General features: G+C 49.5%; 1 protein-coding gene across 3 annotated transcripts in view; it reads left to right on the plus strand.

The window, feature by feature from the left end:
* SV2B (synaptic vesicle glycoprotein 2B) overlaps nt 1-18460 on the plus strand; it is a 69814-nt gene that overhangs the window by 7483 nt on the left and 43871 nt on the right. Inside the window, exon 1 of one of the 3 annotated variants that reach the window (XM_053272515.1) lies at nt 2602-3373. The exons of 1 other annotated variant lie outside the window; for it this stretch is intronic. The gene's annotated coding sequence lies outside the window, so the exon portion shown is untranslated. Of the gene's footprint in view, nt 1-2601; nt 3374-18460 lie in introns of those variants that run through there. One more of the 3 variants, XM_053272513.1, reaches the window with a different exon arrangement.

Here is an 18460-nt window from a genome sequence, read left to right on the forward strand (position 1 = left end):
AACTTGTGGCACCTTTTTCTTTTTCAGAAGGAAGCTGTAGAAGCCCTACTCCAGTTTGCATTGGGGCAATAACATAGTCGGGGTAATCACACAGAGGAGAGGGATAAACTCTTTCCCTGTGCCATGGCTACAATCCAGATTGCTCCCCGAAATTACCCTTCTGCAACTTTGGTGTGCGGATTTCAGTTTATTTAAAGCAAAGTTGTGCCATCAAGTTGGTGTGAAAACAGGAGGGGTTGACCATTGCCTCTTCCCACACAATATGAGATGATGCCGGGAAACATACCAGCGGGGATTCGAACAGGCAACCTCTTGCTCCCTAGGCAAGTTTTTATTTGCTTATTATTTACATGTGTATACTACCCTTTGTAAGCCCTAGGACTAGAGAGTGATGAATCCTCATGGGGCAGGGGCAAAGGCTTCAGCCTCTGCCTCAAATGCCCGAATCACTGTGCCTGCTTTTTGAAGAAGATATTGGGAGTTGCATCCGAGAATTCTCACATCACATCTGCTTTGACTCTGAAACCTTTTACTTCCTTTCCAGCAGGGCCTGTTTTCCGGTACCCATCCCTGGGAAATCTGTGCTTCCTTTTGCCTTTTGTGGATGCCTGCTTAAATTCATGCTGGTGAGAGTGAGTTCATAGCATTGTCCCTCAGACTTAATCCCTGCTCTTGGGTCTCGAGAAGCCTTTGGCAATGTGTAATTGTGGACAGCAGGGAGTCGCAAAGGGACCCTTGACTCACATGTTGTTGGTTCCATCTGTAAAATGTTGGCTACAAGACTCTTGATTAATATTTGGTCGGGTCCCCCAAAGCCAGAGGAGATTGCTTCGGGAGGGTGGAGGGCAGAGGCAGCTGGTCACCTCTGGGCTGGGGTGTGGACGTAAATTGTCTGCAGGCCAAGATGAGAAAGAGAAGCTCAGAGCCTGTGTGTGGCTGAGAACGCTCCGTGCCTAGACGAGATGAAATGAAACGGCCGAACCGGGCTATATTTAGGCGAGGGCAAGCGCTCAGGGTGGGTAATCCTCTTTCCCTGAATTATCTAGCTTGGGGGATTAGGCCCTTTAAACTCCTCGCCAAACCTCCCCCGCGCCATCAGGCCATGGAGGAACAGGCAGGCATTTGCAAACTGGCAGAGGGGAGGCCACACATTCCAAGATGGAGGCGGCTGATGGGGTGAGGAGTGAGCCCTTAGCTTGGGCTTGGTTGCTGGCACCAACACGCAGCAGAAGCCCCATTCCCTCCAGCGTTTTGCTCACAAATGCAGGGGCACTCTGGTACAGTCACTTGTTCTCATACCAACAAACACTGCCCGAATCATAGGAACATCGGAAGCTGCCTTATACCAAGTCAGACCGTTGGTCCATCTAGCTCAGCATTGTCCACACTGACTGGCAGCAGCTCTCCAAGGTTTTGGGCAGAAGTCTTTTCCAGCCCTATGAGGAAATGGCCTTGACTGAACCTGGGACCTTCAGCATAAAAAGCAGATGCTCTACCACTGAGCTACAGACCCATCCCCTAAGGGAATGATCACACAGCACTCACGTGTAGTCTCCCATCAAAATGCAAACCAAGGCAGACCCTGCTTAGCATGGTCCATGCTTGTTACTACGGAGCCAGCTCTCCTCCCCTTTCCTCTTCCCCCTCACATATTTCCCCCCTTATACATCTAAGGTCTCTACTACGCCATATGCATGTTACATTTGTTTGCTCCACAATATTTGGGGGAGAAGAGCTGGTCTTGCAGTAGCAAGCGTGAATTGTCCCCTTTGCCAGGTAGGGTTTTTGTTTGAATGGGCGACTCTATGTGATCACTGTAAGATGTTCCCTTTAGGGGAGGGGGCTGTAGCTCAGCGCTGGCCGGTTTGGCCGTTTCATTTCATCTCGGCTAGGCATGGAGCGTTCTCATCCACACACAGGCTCTGAGCTTCTTTTTCTCATGTTGGCCCCAGGTCCACTCCAGGCTGGGAAAGGCCCCTGCCTGAAACCTTGGGAAAGCTGCTGCCAGTCAGTGTGGAGAGCCCTGAGCTACATGGACCGAGGGTCTGGCTTGGCAGAAGGCAACCTCTTGTGTCCCTATTCTGTTCTGCACGACGGAAAGGTAAAGCAGATGCATCTCTCTTGGGTTAACTGGGAATTCTCGAACTTGGATCCCAAGATGTTGTGGGACGACAGCTCCCATCACCCGCTGCGACAGTGACCAGAGGTCTTTGGGCAGTCTGGCTGTGGATGACACCAGCTGTCGGTCAAGGCAGACAACACTGAGCTGGGTGGGCCGATGGTCTGACTCTGTAGAAGACAGCTTCCTGTGCTCCTATGTTCCCAGCGTATAGTGGCCAAGTAATGGTATGCCAAGCCTGATCATCACACACAGTTGGAAGCAATAAAACCATATTGAATGGATGTCCTTTCCCTTCTCTTCCCTTACTGAAACTGAGTTAGCTTGCCTCAAGCCGGAAGCACAGTCCAACGTGTGTGTGTGTGTGTGTGTGTGTGTGTGTGTGTGTGTGTGTGTGTGTGGCAAGTGGCTCCAATGCGGGTGAGTCCAAAATGGCAGCCCCGTGGGTGGAGCCCATTCTGTCCTGTACACTCCCAGCCATACACTGGGAGGACTCAGGGTTGTGGAGAAACCATCTGCGAAAATTCTCCCATGTTTCTCCCCGGGAGCAACCCTGACAGTCTCTTTTGAATGCCACTGGGGAGAAATTTCGTCCCAACCCTGGGCCGACCTGTGCAGAAGCCCTTAATCTCCACCTGAGTTGCAGCAGAGCGGGGATTTTAACTCCCAGCTCCTGCTGACGATTTCCGGACTCCCCAGGCACCTGTACACTACGGCTTCATCCCTAGCGAAGAGTATTTCCCATGCCGTTATTGCTGCATTCTGTGCTAGAGGGGGGAGGGACCCAGAGAGATGAAAGCCCGGTGTGTGAAACTGCCCCCCTTTCATATCGACCATTGTCTCCCCCACCCCACCCCTTTTATGCCAGGCATCATCCATTTCCTGGATAAGTTAAAGTCAACACATCTGTTATGTGTGCGTTCCCGGCCGGACGCCCAGCTCCCTCCCATCTGTTCTGCCTGCAGCCTCCCTGTTTCTCCCTACAGCTTTGGTGGTGGTGGATGTGTGAGAGTGTGTGTGTGTGTCTTTCTCGTGCTAGCTGATGGACTCTCTCCTGGCTGGTCTCTGCTCACCTGGATGTCTGTCCTCAGTGGGCTGATCTGCTGGGCTTGCCAGATCTTTTGCTCCTCCTAATCCCCCCAGACTGCCACATCCTAGCGGCCAGGCAAGCGACCGGCAGAAGGAGGGAGAAATGACTGGCAAAGGAATCAATGAAAGATAGGCAGCTCTGGAATGAAACCTCTACGACTTCTGGTAAGACATCTTCCTCCTCCCTCCTTCTTTCCTTTTGTCTTTGGCATTTAATTCTACAGTGCAAATCTTGTACCATTGCACTTTTTTATTTTCTGTTTTCTTGGGCTCTCCAGCAACATTGCAGCAATGAGAAGGCGCCCAGAGAGAAAAGGCAGGAACTGGGGAGGCGGATGCATGGGAGGGAAGGCGAGATCTTGAAGTCCACAGAGCTGAACCAGGGTCCCTCTGGGTGGCAAAGGTTCCCCAGCACTTGCCACGAATATTCAGCGTAAAGATGTTTGGATAATATAGTAGAAGAGCTTGTTAGTGTTTCCGACTGCTAGGAAGGGTGCAGAAGGGTGTGCCATTTGCTTTCTCTTCCCCACCCCCTCACCAGTATGCTGTAGGTCTGGGTATCGTTTGGAGCTCAGCACCAGACCTCCTTCTGTTGTGCTATAATCTGGCGCGTTTCGTTAGCCGGTGGTTTCTAGCAAATGCACCCCCACCCTGAGCGGCCTGGAGAAAGGTCGGTCTTGAATATTAGTTGGGAAGCAAAATACCCCATAAAGTTCTTTTTTTTCTTTAGTGCAATAAACTTTCGACCACAAAGCCTGCTTAGTATTTTCTATAGCAAGTTAATCGCCCTGGCATGATGAACTTAAAAGACAAGGGAAAAGAACCGGAAAAGCTTCAGAATAGAAATGACCGGGTAGCAACGGAAATCTAGGGAAGCTGTCAACAAATTGGGATGTTTAAACACCATTAAGTTACCTTGAATATGCAGATGATGAATGGATGAAATTTAGATTTCCTCCTGAAGAATTCTCATGGCCCTCAGCCACACCCGAGGCTGGAAACCAGAGCAGGGAATTAACAAGCATATTTTCCTCAACTCCATGCAAATAATGTACTTGTGTTGGATGTTAACTTGGCAGCTGTTGTTGTTATTATTATTTATTTACACAGTCAGACAGGTGTTATTGACTGGTTTGTTTTATCTAGACATCGAGTCCTTCCCAAGGACCTGGGATGGCTGAATTTTATTGTCAATTGTTATAGATATCGTCGCAGAATATAGGCTGTTCCCAGTAAAGTTGCTTTTTGTAATTGGCTGATGGTGATTTCTGTGGCCCCGATGGTGTTGAGGTGCTCTTCAAGTTGTTTTGGAATTGCACATTATTATTATTATTATTATTATTATTATTATTATTATTATTAATTTTAGAAGAGGTAGTGTTAAAATCTGAAAATCACAGCCACATGGAGTTTGAATACAGTGGGACTGACTTCTGAGTCAACATTGGCCCCATTGGTGCTTTGGAGTTTCTGGCACTGGATATGATACAGCCACACAATGAGCTTTGCTCAGGCCTGATTGAAATGAACAGAATTTGTGCCAGAACTCATGGATCCTGCCCATCTTGTACTGGAAGCTTCTAAAAGCATTTGGAGGTTGCCAGAATGAGGGTCTTTTGGATCTCATCATAGATGAAGCTAATGAAGGGAGGGAATGAAATCAGAAGTCCAAATTCTACCTTCTGTACATTGCTGTCAAGCACGTATGCCTCTTTGCTTAAGAGACAGGAATGAAATTGTATGGTTCTAGGGTGCTGCATGCAAGAATTCTGTGCATCCCTTCCTCCACATTTCCAATGGCTTGTAGCAGGGGTTCTCAGTCTGGATGGTGGTGGACTGCAGCTCATAACACTGAGGATGATGGGATTTGTAGTCCAACATTTGGAGACCCAAGGTGGGGAACCCCCACCTCCGCCCCCCCGGCTTATAGTGCATTTGCAGACCTTAATGTTAAGATCGTCTTCTACCAAGCAGCTGGGCTTTACTAATCTCTTGAGTGTTGTCGCTCAGTGGAAGAGCTCGTGAAAACCAAAGAAGCAACTTGTGGGCCATGAACTGCTGCCTTAGGTGCACAGAGAGGGAGAACTACAAGAAGCCAAAAGACACCGGCCAAACCCCCAGTTTTCAGGGCCTTTTGTGTGAGGGAGGGCAACCCTTGTGATGCATCTGTACCAGGCCCAGAGGAATGACATCTATCTGGGCACCATACAGGTCAGGATACACAATAAGCCAGTTCACATGATTATTAATGAGATAGGCCAAGCCACCTACCCAGCTCCTGAAACTGTGAGCCCTCCCCATTTGCAGTTGGGCGTGGGGGGAAACCTAGGTAGGAAGAGAGGGGAGTGATTGTCTGTGAGACGGGAGGGAGGTTGCTGAGTAGGATGGTGTCCTGTACCCAGCACTTTAATGAAGAAGGAGGAAAAGCCATCTGACCCAGCTTCTCTCTCACAGACCATCACATCCTCGCTAGCACGCGGCCAAAAATCATGCGTCAGCTCCCGAAGCTGCATACGACACTTGACCTGTCCCATGAATGGTTGTGGGAACAGGCCTAATATGTGCATGTGTGTGTTTGGATGGTTGGGAGAGCATTGCCAAAATTAAGGCTTCTTCCTGGGAGGCTGAGGTTCAGCTGGGGGTACCTGATGCAGCAAAAATAATATATTGATTAGATTCCAACCATGTGGAACAGCATACAAGCTTTGGAGTGATGCAAAACTCCTCTGCTTGCAGCTAGATGTTTGAATATTCATTTAAAGCAGGGGGTCCCGTCCCCCCCTCCCAAATCAGGGCTGCTCAGCTTTGGCCAATGGCCGTCCTGCAGATGTTGGCCTACAGTTCCCATAACCCCTGGCTATTGGCCACTGTGGAGGGGATTATGGGAGCTGTAGTCCAAAAAAGCGCTGGGGGGCCTAAGTTGAGCAGGCCTGCTCTAAATCAAGGCATAGTGTTAAAAACAACACTTTCCTTTGCCTGCAAGTGCTTTCAGTCTTATGATGGGATGGAGGAAGTTTTTGCAGGCTCATATTCTGGTTTTGCGCATGTTTATCAGTGAGGAGGTCTCAGCTGAGTTCAATGGGATTTGCTTCCCAAATGGCTATGCCCTTCGGTGTCCATGCTATTAAAAATAATCTGCATGTATTTTTCTGTGAGCCTGGTTTAAAATGGGTGATGCAATGTGCATAGGCTGCCGCATCATGGGATATAGCGACAAGTGGCAGTGGAGTGGAACATAGACCGCTGGGGAAAAGAACGAAGGATCGGAGACTAGATTGTATTCGGAGGAATCCTGCCAGTTGTTCTGGACTGCAAAATACAGCTCGGTTGAAAGACGAGATCCACAGTTTTAGCATAGAGTAAGGAGGCTACTTCTGACCTGTGTTCCCTCTAATGGGATCCCAGATGTTGTTGACTACAATTCCCAGCATCCTCAGCTGTGATATCCTTTGGCTGGGAATTATGGGATTTGTAGTCAACAACATCTGGGAATCTCTGTTACAGAGAACACTGCTTCTTCTGGCTCTGATTCTGTAGGGGAAAATCAAGGCAAGGTCGGCTCAGGAGTGTAGAATACAAGGGGGAAAGTTGTGGTATGCAAGGAGAAGGCCATGGAGTGGAATCAGGTCAGGAATATTAACAGTTTAATGAAATAGATAATACGGACAGAGAGGCAAGTGCAGGCTGGCTCTTTTCTGGGCTCTTGCTGCTGGCTGCTTTTTTAAAGCCCCACCTCTATTCCAGGACTGGAATACAAGTAACTCAAGTGCCATTCAAAAGCTGGCCTGGATCAAGGCATGGATTAACCCCAAACACCACAAGGAGTGCTTGGAGGCCTTTACAAATGTTTGGTGACGATTGCAAACCACAGCCAAGCAGATAAGAATGATGCACAGCGTGTACTTGCTTCACCTCTGAGTAACTGCAGCCTGCACCCCTACATCTCTGGGATTAGGGCAACAGTCACGCCAGAGGGTATAACTTCCATATTCCAGGCAAACTTGAGCCCTGGTGGGTCACGTTTTAGCAACTGAGGCTAGTGGGGGCCCAAGTGGAGGATGTGGAAGGAATGCTCTCCAAAGAGTCGGGCGTGTCTACCCTCCTCTGGTTGCTTTTGGGTAGAGCAGGATGGGGCTGGATGCAGATTGGACTTTGCTGGGAGACCACGCACAGGAGACTGGGAAGGGTTTCTGACTCCCAGGGGTCTGGCAACAGCAATAAGAAAAAAAAAGTGTGTTCTAAATCATGCTGTTGAAAGAAAATATTGGGGGCAAAACCAGGCATGGATTATTATGAGCAGGGATGGTGTGAACGAGTTCTGGTGCTGAAAGCAAACCCCTGGGTGGAGCAGGTGCTCAGAGGCACCCTTTTAGGAAGCAGCAGACGCGGCCGCCTTCTGAGTCAGACCAGCTCGGTGCTACCTACACTGACTGGCAGCGGCTCTTCTAGGTTGCAGGCAGGAATCTTTCCCAGCCTGGAGATCCAGAGAATTGAAGCCTCTGCATGTAAAGCAGATGCTCTATCAGTACAGAGCTGCATAGGAAGCTGCCACATACTGAGTCAGACCCTTGGTCCGTCTAGCTCAGCATTGTCTACACTGACTGGCAGCAGCTCTCCAGCATTCCAGGCAGGAATCTTTCCCAGCCTTGGAGATAATGCCAGAGAATGAACCTGGGAGCTTCTGCAGGCAAAGCAGAGGCCGTTCCACGGAGCTACCACCCCCATCCTTCATTCTCAATATATGCCCACCCCCTCTCTGCACCTGATGGACCTTGAGGTTCTAGTAGGCAGCCAAGTGGATCCTGGGAGTCTTCTGTCTGCCTATCTCTGCTGTAGAAATTAGAGAAAAACACACACCCTCCCCTCCATATAAACCCCAAGAGCTTTCAGAATGGCAGGGAGCAGCTGAGCAGAAAGCACTTCCCAGTATTTATAGCTGCCTCATTAAAGCTTGAGCAGGCTGGTGGTCGGCCGGCAGGAACATTGACTGCCCGCGTCGCTGTGACGTGGAGGAAAAGCGAAACCTGTCCGCCTGCAGCCTCTGCACCCTTCTCTCGTCTGCTTTGTCTTCTTCTCTCTCTCGATGACTTATGTTTTAAGGGGAACACCCTCTCCCTCTGTGCATCAGCGAGATGCATCAGGAGGTCCCATCTGCTCTGCCTTTCTCCTGGGACGAGGGGGTTGTGGCTGGCTGTCTCCGCCAGGTCTGCTTAAGCGCAGGATAAGGTCTCTGTGTTTGGTGGGGGGCGGGGGTGGGTGCATAGCAGGGCTTCATCATCTGGGCCTCAGAACCTGTCGGCGGTGGCAGGCCTCAGACCCAGAATATGCAAAGAAGACAGCCTTGGGGCATGCACAGAGTATCTTTCTCTCATCTTTAAGCAACCCGTAGCATTGAAGCCAGATCTGGGACAGGGGAAGCAAGTCCTTGAAGAAGGCTCGGCATCTTTCCGTCATAAAAGTTAGGCATCTGGGTAAAGTTGCTTTGATGGTCTTGAATGGGAATTTTGCTTCTCAGTTAGGATTTGGTTTTCATAGGAAAACGTGAGCCACTTGTCATATTTATGCTGAATGGAATCAGCATGTGGGAGTGGATTTTGTCCTCCCCCTGGCCATGTAACTTTGCCTGGGGGTGCCAGCCTACTCATTGCATGGGGCTAAGTCTGTGGGGTGGGCTCCAGCTCAATGGTAGAGCATCCACTTTGCATGCAGAAAGTCGTGGGTTCAATCCCTGGCTAGGGGTGTGCATGGACTAGTTTGACCGTGGACTGGGCCGCTACAAACCAGGCTGATTCAAGGCTGGAAACCAGGCCGGTTCGATCAAAAACATATTTGAATCGGTTCGAGTCAGTTTGGCTGCAAACCAGGCCAGTTCAATCAAAAATATCACTGAACCGGTTCGAGCCAGTTCGGCCACAAACCAGGCTGGTTCGATCAAAAACATATCTGAACCGGTTTGAGCCAGTTCAGCAATCTGGCTGCCCCAGCCAATGGATTTGACTGAACTGGTTCAGAGACCCGTGGTTCAGTCCGAATTTGGTTTGGATTTGGACCGAACTTTGGCAACCGGTCCGTGCACACCCCTATCCCTGGCAGCATCTCCAGGGAGGGCTGGGAGATTCCTGCCTGAAACCTTGCAGAAGCCTCTGCCATATTGAGCTAGATGGACCAATGGTCTGACTCAGTGTAAGGCCGTTTCCTATGTTCCTATGACCCTGCCTGAAACTCTGGAGAGCCTCTGGCAGTCAAAACAGACAGCACTGGGTGAGAAGGACTCATGGTCTGACTCAGTCTAGAGCAGTTTCATATGTTTGTATGCATGCTCATATAACTGGCATGACAGCAGGGAATCCTACCCAAAAGAAGTGTGTATGCAAGCTCCAGCCCCCGACTCCCTTGTTCAAAACGGCCATGTTGCCAGCAAGAAACACCCTGCTTGGTGGATGCTCTGATGTGAACCAAATGCCGGAATGCAGAATTAAACCTTCCATGGTTAAGCTTCTGTTCTTCTCCTTGCACGGCAACCTTGCACAAAAGCAGGGTGTGTGTGTGTGTGTGTGTGTGTGTGTGTGTGTGTGTGTAATGCTAGCTAGCTTCATGCTCACAGATGCGCTTGGGTTCCAACCCCTCTCACTCTTACCACAAGTCACCTTTGGGGCCATTTCCCGTTTCACGGGAAGGAAGAGGGAGTGCAATTAGAATGAAAGGCAAGAGCCAGGATCCAGCCTTGGCCCTCCAGAGTGAATCGAATGACATTTCAGTTTTGAGTGTGGGGCAGTCTGGTCTTCATCTGCAGAGAAGCAAGTCCTGAAGAGACCGAGGACCTTGGCTGAGCAGTCACACATTTAGCCAAGGAGGTTTTATTTATTGTCTTTCATCAAGAATGTTCCAGCCGCCGAGGCTAGGTCCCCCCGCCCCCCAGCCTCAGTAAAGTGCTAGAATATGACAGAGATCTGGATGAGTCTAGAATCTGGAACAGAATCTGCCATCGGATAGCGGAGTCATCGAATCTGCTGAGGATGCTACAGAGCCAGGGCCCAGCTCAGCCGTGACGTCAACTAGCTACGGCCATGTTGCATGAGATGTCCTTCCCCAAACAGACTTTGCTTCCGCTATACTTCTCCCCAGTAGGGTTGCCAGCTCTTTACTTACTCCTTTGTCTCCAATAACAATCCGACTGGCAGGCGATAGCAAGGGATGGTGCTTATCTCCCTGCTGTGAGAAGCATCCCTTGCTGATCTCTGCCGATCAAACTGTGAGCAGGGTCGGCCCATCCAGTAGGCACACCTAGGCAGCCTCCTAGGGTGCCAGTTCCCCGGGGGGAGCACTGTCAATTATTCTCTCGCTCCTCTTGCATTGCACCCTTGAAGTACTGCACGGAGGTGTGAGAGTATAAGGCAATCCCCTGCTCCCCAAAGGGCCAGACATCACACACACACACACACACACAGACACACACACACACACACACACACACACACACACACACACACACACACACACACCCCAAATGCACCATCTTCTTTGCTCCTTGCCCCTCAGCCCCCAAGAAACAGCCAGCCTCCTAAGCTGCACTCCCTCTCTGGGAGATGAATTGCCTGCCTCAGCATTCATTTCCTTTTGAAAAATGGTCTCTGACTGGTTAACAGCAGCATCTTTTCAGCGCTGAAGGGTTAGAGTTTTGCCCCCACAATAGACTAGGGAACGAACTCCCACTGGATCCTCCGACCATCATGGGCTAGTAAGTTGCTGGCCATCCCTGCAGGCTGGTCATTTGACCCCACTAATAAGCAGCCTGTGTGGCTGAAGGTAAAACCGGGGATCCGCACTTCTTGGCTGAGTGTGGGCGTCAAAGTCAGTCTTTGCCTAGGTAAAACTCCAGGGCTGGCCCTGAGAATGAGAATAGAGTGGGTTGTTCCACCCCCTGTTCATTTGGCAACTGTAACCCCAAACACCTTTTGCGCCCCCATCCTTCAGGCATTGCAGAAGTCCCTGACAACACTTCACTGGAATGTTTTCACAAGAGCAGCACTTCCAGTTTAGCAAACCGGAAACTGAGCCCAGCTCTGGCATCGTCCTACCTTTGGGGCTGGTCCTCACCACCCTGGATGTTCTTGGCATGCTGACTGCAGCACCCAGCACTGACTTGCCTGTGTGAACGAGTCACCGCAGATGATCAAGCCCCACAGGCAGAACGTCCACGCGGATTCAAATGTGGCGAGTCATCGAGCGGTGTGTGTCTCTGCACATGGAAAGCTGCCTTTTGCTGAGTCAGACCCTTGGTGCACCTCACTCAGTGTCGTCTGCACAGACTGGCAGCAGCTCTTTGAGGCTTCTGGAAGGGTTGTTTTGTTTCCCAGGCTTATTTAGATGAAACCTGGGCATTCCTGTGGGCAAAGCAGGAGCTCTATCACTAAGCCATGGATGCTCCTGATGGACCTAGGGAGCTGCTTTCTCTTGAGTCAGACTCTTGGTGCCTCTAGCTGAGTATTGCCTTGCACTGACTAGCAGCAACGCTCCAGGGTGTCAGACAAGGGTCTTTCCCAGGCTGATCTGGAGATGTTGCCAGGGATTGAATCTGGGACCTTCTGTGTGCAAAGCAGGGGCTCTACCCCTGAGCTTTGCCCCCATGCACGAGCCTCCGAGAGAAGGTTCAGCTGAGGAGGATGCAGACATAGTCTCCCATTGAAAGAGAAGCACCCACTTACCCCAGGGACTAGGGCTGTGCATTTTTGGGGTTTCCCCCCCTCTGTTTCGTTTTTGGCCCAAATCCGAAACACCCCCATTTTGTTCTTTGTTCAAAATTGCAAAGTACAAAACCAAAACGTTTTGGATTTTTAAAAATGGCCCCGGAGCAAAACTAGCGGGTGGGGGTGGTAGTGCCCAGTGGGTGGAAGCTACCACCCAAATTTCAGAGGAATGTTGCCTTTTCTGAAAGCAGAGGGGACGGAAGGAAGAATATGGATGGAATACTCTGTGGCCATTAGTGGAGTAATAGAACAGCAGGTGGCTTGCCCTGGTGCCTGGCCCCCATGAGCCACCAAGCCCCTTTATAAGAACCGATTCTTGCTCCTGAGGAAGCAGAAAGGACGGTAGAGAAAGCAAAGGGCCTCCAGAGGCAGGATTTTGCTTTTTTCCACTGAAGACTGCAGGAAAGATCAGCTGCCCGGTCCATGATTAATCATTTTCAATTAAACCCGGAAGATTGATAGTCTGTTCTTTGGAGGAGTCCCTCTAGAGGGGAGAGGGTGGCTTGGAAAAGGGCTGGATCCCTCAGTCTTTGCTAGCTGATAGCAGTGCTTGGCTCCTGCCTGGAGAGTGGGCTTCAGCAATAGTTCCTTGGGCCATAAGATATGTCTGTAGAAGCAGGAGGCTCTCTCTCTCTCTCTCTCTCTCTCTCTCTCTCGTATGTGCACATAAGCAAATGTGAAGTTCTAACCATGCTTGTGCTAGAAGCAAGGACTTTGGCACTGGAGGGAGAGGAGAGCTGGTCTTGTGGTAGCAAGCATGACTTCTCCCCCTAGCTAAGCAGGGTCCACCTTAGTTGCATTTGAATGGGAGACTTGATGTGTGAGCACTGTAAGAGATTCCCCTTGGGATGGAGCTGCTCTGGGAAGAGCAGAATGTCCCAAGTTCCCTCCCTGGTAGCATCTCCAAGATCGGGCTGAGAGAGACTCCTGCCTGCAACCTTGGAGAAGCCGCTTCCAGTCTGTGAAGACAATACTGAGCTAGATAGACCAATGGTCTGACTCAGTATATGGCAGCTTCCTATGTTCCTATGTTCCACTGATATGCAGAACACTGAAAATGTATGTGTGCAGATGTTTAGTGATGTAGCAGGCATTTTGCATGCCCAACAACCCAGATTCAGTTGCTGGTACCATCTCCAGGTAGGGCTGGGAAAGGCCCTTGGGAACCTCTTGCTCAAGTGACATTTTGGTGGGGGTTCTTTTAGATTCTAGCTATGAGGTTCAGGCTCTGCTTGCCTGAGTGTTCATCTGTGTTTCAAAGGAGCCGTCTGGTTTAAATACAGAATGGGAGAGGGAGAGAGAGGGAGAAGACGGACGCCGTACAATCGTAAGGGAGGTGGAATAGCTCCATCAAAGGTTAGCTCCCACTTGGCTCTTTGAAAGCAAGGATTGTCTTCAGCTGCTCGCCGGGTCTGGCTGCAACAGATGGCCCGAGTCCCCACCGGTGGAGAGGGAAAAAACAGCAGAAAGGGAGGGAGAACGCACGGCCCGTGCTCAGCTGCACACAGCCTTTTGGGAAAGGAACAATGTCTTGCCCCAGAGAATGACTCGCGCTTCTAAAGCTCATTCACAGAAGCCCTGGAAAATGTGATGCCTAACCAGAGTGATGAAAGGGGGCCAGTTCTGCCTGCCAGGTACCCTTTCTGTCAGCCAGCACACACCACCACTGTTTACAGCCACAGACACCGTGCCTCTGAAAATGGCAGCGCCATTGGAGCTCTTCTCCTTCTTATAGGGCAAAGTGGCACCTTAGGCTTGTCCACATAACTGTGAAGCGGGTAGGACAAATGTCCCACCCGCCTTTCTGAGCAGTGTGCGTTCTGTGCTACCCAGGTTCCATCCTCAGCTTCTGAGCAAGGTAGGCAGGAAAAGCATCCCACTGTCCACACGATCTCTCCCTGCTCCTACTGCCTAAGTTTTGCTAAAACACAGGTGTCGCTTTGTCCTATCAGAAGAAGAATAGCTCAAATAGAACTTCCATTTTCAGAGGCATGATATCTGGCTGCAAAGAGTGCTGGTCAGCAGATGCTTCTTGCCTTCCCACCCTGCTGGAGAGCTTTTCCTAAGCTCTCACCTGCAGGAGCAGGACAGGAACCACATGACAATGCTACTCATTTTTGCAGCTATCCCCCAGAACACCCACGAGCGGGACAGATTTATAACGCCACAGCCGTGGCTTGATATTTCTTTTTAATTAGAAACATCTCGAGGAAACTGACAGATTAATTAAGACTGCACCCCGCCCCCTGCAAAAAAAGCAAAGCAAAGCATTGCATTATGTATACATGAATCCAGAAATCTTGTCAGGTCCCTTTGCCTATCTCAATGGGAAACCCAATCTGCCCGATAATTAGACCCCACCGTTTCGGGGGGCATAGGGTGTGTGTTTGTCTGTAGTCTTCTTGCCTCTAGGCTATTGGCTTGAGGACACTGCGGGATATGACTAATGTCTGGCTTTGAAGGCAAGGAGGTTGGGGGTGCCCATGACAACGGGGAGAATAATGAGTCTCTTGGCACTGCCTCGTATGGTTTGGGGTTGCATGATGCCAGAGAACTGAAGAGTCTTCTTAGTAAAGGAAGATTTGCTTTCTGGTTGCTTATTCTGTGCATTTAAGCAGCTGGCATAAGATGTCAGTGGCTATAAGGAAGGGGATTTGATGGCAGCCAGAGTCCACAAGGAGGGTGGTTAGTTCAAGTATCAAGCGCCTGCCAAATTTGTCCAGACTCGGACCTTGAGATCTTCTTCGGAGGCCCTGCTCCAAGTGCCCCTGCCAAATGAAGTGAGGCAGCTGGTGGCTAGTAGGGAGAGGGCCTTTTAGGTGGTGGCGCCCCGTCTATTTATTTATTTGAAATATTTATACCCCGCCCCTCCAGTACACTGCTGCTTGGGACAGCTCACAACATCAACAAAACAGATACAGAAATGGATACAATGTAAAGCAAAAGATTAATCAAGTCAGACAAGTTAAAAGACCAGGCTAAAACCGCATTTAAAATTACAAAATTTAAACATTTCAAATTAAAAGTGATTGATCAAAAGCGAAAAATGGAGAACTAAGAAATTAAAAAACCCACCAGCTATAAGCAGCAGAGAAGCCTCTTTTAAAAGATGTATTTTAATGGTTTTTTTAAAAGCACTGAGGGAGGGAGCATGGAATATTCCCCATCTATGGAACAGCCTCCCCAGTGAGGCTCACCTGGTGTCCTCACTTTTGGATGCCAGATGGAGACTTTTCTGTTCACTCAGGCTTTAAAAAAATGATTTAAATAAATAAATAAATAAATTTTGAATTGCATTTTGTATTTTCTGTTGCAACGTGTTTTGTGTTATGTGTTTTAATCAGATATATTTATTGTTGGTTTGTTGTGAGCCAACCAGAGAACAATTTGTTATGGGGTGGCTAACAAATAAAGTTGTGTATTATTATTATTATTATTATTATTATTAGCAGCACATGCATTTCAGACACTTCTGAAACACCCCTTTGACTTTGACTGCCCCTTTGCAGTCCACAACCCCAGCCTCCAAATTTCCCTCGCTCGTCTGTTCCTCCCTTTCCTGCTGTACTGAAGTTCCGTGTGAGCAACAGTGCTCCTCTCCCTGGCCCCTCAAGGCTCAAAACTCTATGGTTAACATGGCCGCCGGCCACCTGGGAGCAGTTTAATAGCAGTAGTGGCACAAATGACCAGAACAAGAGATAGGGCACGTCCCATTCCCCTCTCCTACCTCCCTTTTAGCCTGGGTAGCGGATCTGGGCTACCCAGGCTTGAAGCTGTTGGTTCAGGAGGACTCCCGATGCCCCAGATGACCAGAGATTCCATGTTAACCCTCTCCTACCCAGGAATCTCTGGTCATGAGAACAACCTTACTTCTGGTTTTAGCAACAATGGCAGGTACTTTTAAAAGCCACAAGAAATACAGCCCAGATAAAATCTTGTAGTTGGTATTAATTGGCACTGTTCAATTTGATATGTTACTTAGCAATATTAGTTAAGGCACTTCAGGACTCCCATCCTTTAATTAAATATTGCATGTAATTAACATGATGTGCTATTTAGGAATGAATGAATGAGTGTGTGTGTGTGTGTGTTTTATAATTTCTGAATTAGCTGATTAATGCGACTGGTACAATCAAGCTCATCCTGTCTTCAGTAGCTGGCTGTGTAGAATGAAGAGAAGTTTTAGCCAGCCGTGAATTCCCTTTGGGAGGTTTTTCCTTTTTATTCTGAACAGGTATACTAAAAGGGCCTCTCCCTCCAGTATGCTCTAACAGCTCAACATCAGACAGCGCTTCTGAATACCATGCTGTGCTTAGAAGATCTTTCAAGTAAATAAAGCAAGGTGTCGTTTCTTTCAAGTTTCACCCACTTCCACCTTTTCCTGCCTCTGTTTGTGTTTGCGAGCGATGTAAATACATCAGAGATCCATGTACCGGATTTCCTTCGGTTGGTATCATTATTTTATCATTACTCGCTATGGTAACTTGGCAAACTTGGCAAACTTGGCAAAGAGGCACCTTTTAACAATAACAATAACAACAACAGCAACAACATTGACCATAAAATTCAGCCATCCCAGGTCCTTGGGAAGGACTCGATGTCTGGATAAAACAAACCAGTCAATAACACCTGTCTGACTGTGTCACCTGACTGGCTGGGGCTGACGGTGATGCCCCACAGCAGGGCTGAGGGGAAGAAGGACAGAGGGATTGTGGGAGGGAGGGGAGAACAGGCTGGAGATGGGGAGAGGCAGCCTCGTTTGCAGCAGTGAGGCTGTGAGGGAGCCGGGGCGGCTCTCCGGGTTGCCGCCTGGCACCCTCTGCCGGGCCTGACTCATCACCCACAGGACGAAAAGCCTTTCGATATTTAATCGGCATCATGGAACGGAAGGCACCAGCTGGCTTGTACTGTGTAGGCAGGAACTGGGGGGCGGGGCAGGCACAGGCGGGGGCTTTTCTTCTGTGCTTCACTAATGAAGCTCTTCCCTTATGCAGCGCGGAGGGCCGGGCGGGTGGCTGCAGTCACCTTGGTGGGAAGCAGAGCGGCGGAGGGGAGGGGGTGAGATGCGAGGCGCTTCTTCCTGCCTGCGTTCAGGCCGGCCTGGAGAGCAGCTTGCCTTTGAAATGGAAGACGCTCGTTGGGGGAGCCGACCTCTTTTCAGCGTCCTTCCCGGTGTAAATAGAGGTTGCAGCACTTTGGATTTCTGGGAATTGGCTTCTCTCAGCTGCAGGCCAGATAAATCAAGAGGGATGAAGGAGGAGGAGTCCTCCCTCCCTCCCTCCCTCGCCACCAACCTGGGCTTTGGTGAGCAGAAGGGACATCCAGACCACAGGATCAAGGCGAGCTAGGCCTGCGGTGACTGGCATGAATGGCTCCTTTTGCTAAGCAGGATTTGCACTGGATGGGAGTCTACATGTGGTAAGATATCCCTCCTAGGGGATGGGGCCATTGGAAGAGCATCTGCTTTGCAAGCAGAAGGTCCCGGGTTCACTCCCTGGCAGCATCTCCAGGAAGGGCTTGGCAGAGTGTCTCGCCTGGAAGCTTGGAGAAGCCGCTGCCAGTCAGTGTAGACAATACTGAGCTAGATGGACCAAGAGTCTGACTCAGTCTAAGGCAGTTTCCTGTGTTCCTATAACTGGTAGATCTCCGGGTGATTTACTCTTGTGATCCTTATTTTGTTTCTATAGATGCCTCATAACAGTAGTTCTCTGGGCGGCTCACGGAGTAAAGAATAAAATACAACATACAATTAAAAACACAGTCAGAGACAAACATGCAATTAGAACAAATTAACACAAAATGTAAACAACAGCTACAAATATAGCTAGAAACAGAACTCAAACATTTTAAACAATTGCAGAGGTTTCAACAGTTTAACAATAGCGATAGCAAAAGAGGGAGGAGAGCTGGTCTTGTGGTAGCAAGCATGAATTGTCCTCTTTGCTAAGCTGGGCCTTGGTTTGCATTTGAATGGGAGACGTGTGAGCTCTGTAAGATATTCCCCTCAGGGGATGGAGCTGCTCTGGGAAGAGCCCCTGCATGCAGAAGGTTCCAAGTTCCAAGATAGGGCTGAGAGAGACTCCTGCCTGCAACCTGGGAGAAGCCGCTGCCAGTCAGTGTAGACAAGACTGATCTAGATGGCCAAGGGTCTGACTCAGTGTAAGGCAGCTTCCTATGTTCCTTCCTATGTCCCAAGCAAAAAGGCACATAGAAAAATGTTAGGGCCTTTCCCATGATGGATCTGAGGATAGGAGAAGCCTCCGAATGAATGAATCAGAACCTGGGTTCAATTAGCTCAGTGTCATCTACACCAGTGGTTTCCCAGGCTGTGGTCCTCCAAATGTGGCTGAATTACAACTCCCATCATCCTCAGCTACAATGAATTATAACTGGGAATGATGAGGATTGTAGTTCAGCAACATCTGAAGGCCCCCCAGGTTGGGAACTACTGGTCTACACTGATTCCAGGGTTTCTTTCCAGGGTTTCAGACAGGGGTCTTTCCCA

Source organism: Hemicordylus capensis, chromosome 10 (assembly GCF_027244095.1).
Source record: "Hemicordylus capensis ecotype Gifberg chromosome 10, rHemCap1.1.pri, whole genome shotgun sequence".
NCBI classification, from domain to species: domain Eukaryota; kingdom Metazoa; phylum Chordata; class Lepidosauria; order Squamata; family Cordylidae; genus Hemicordylus; species Hemicordylus capensis.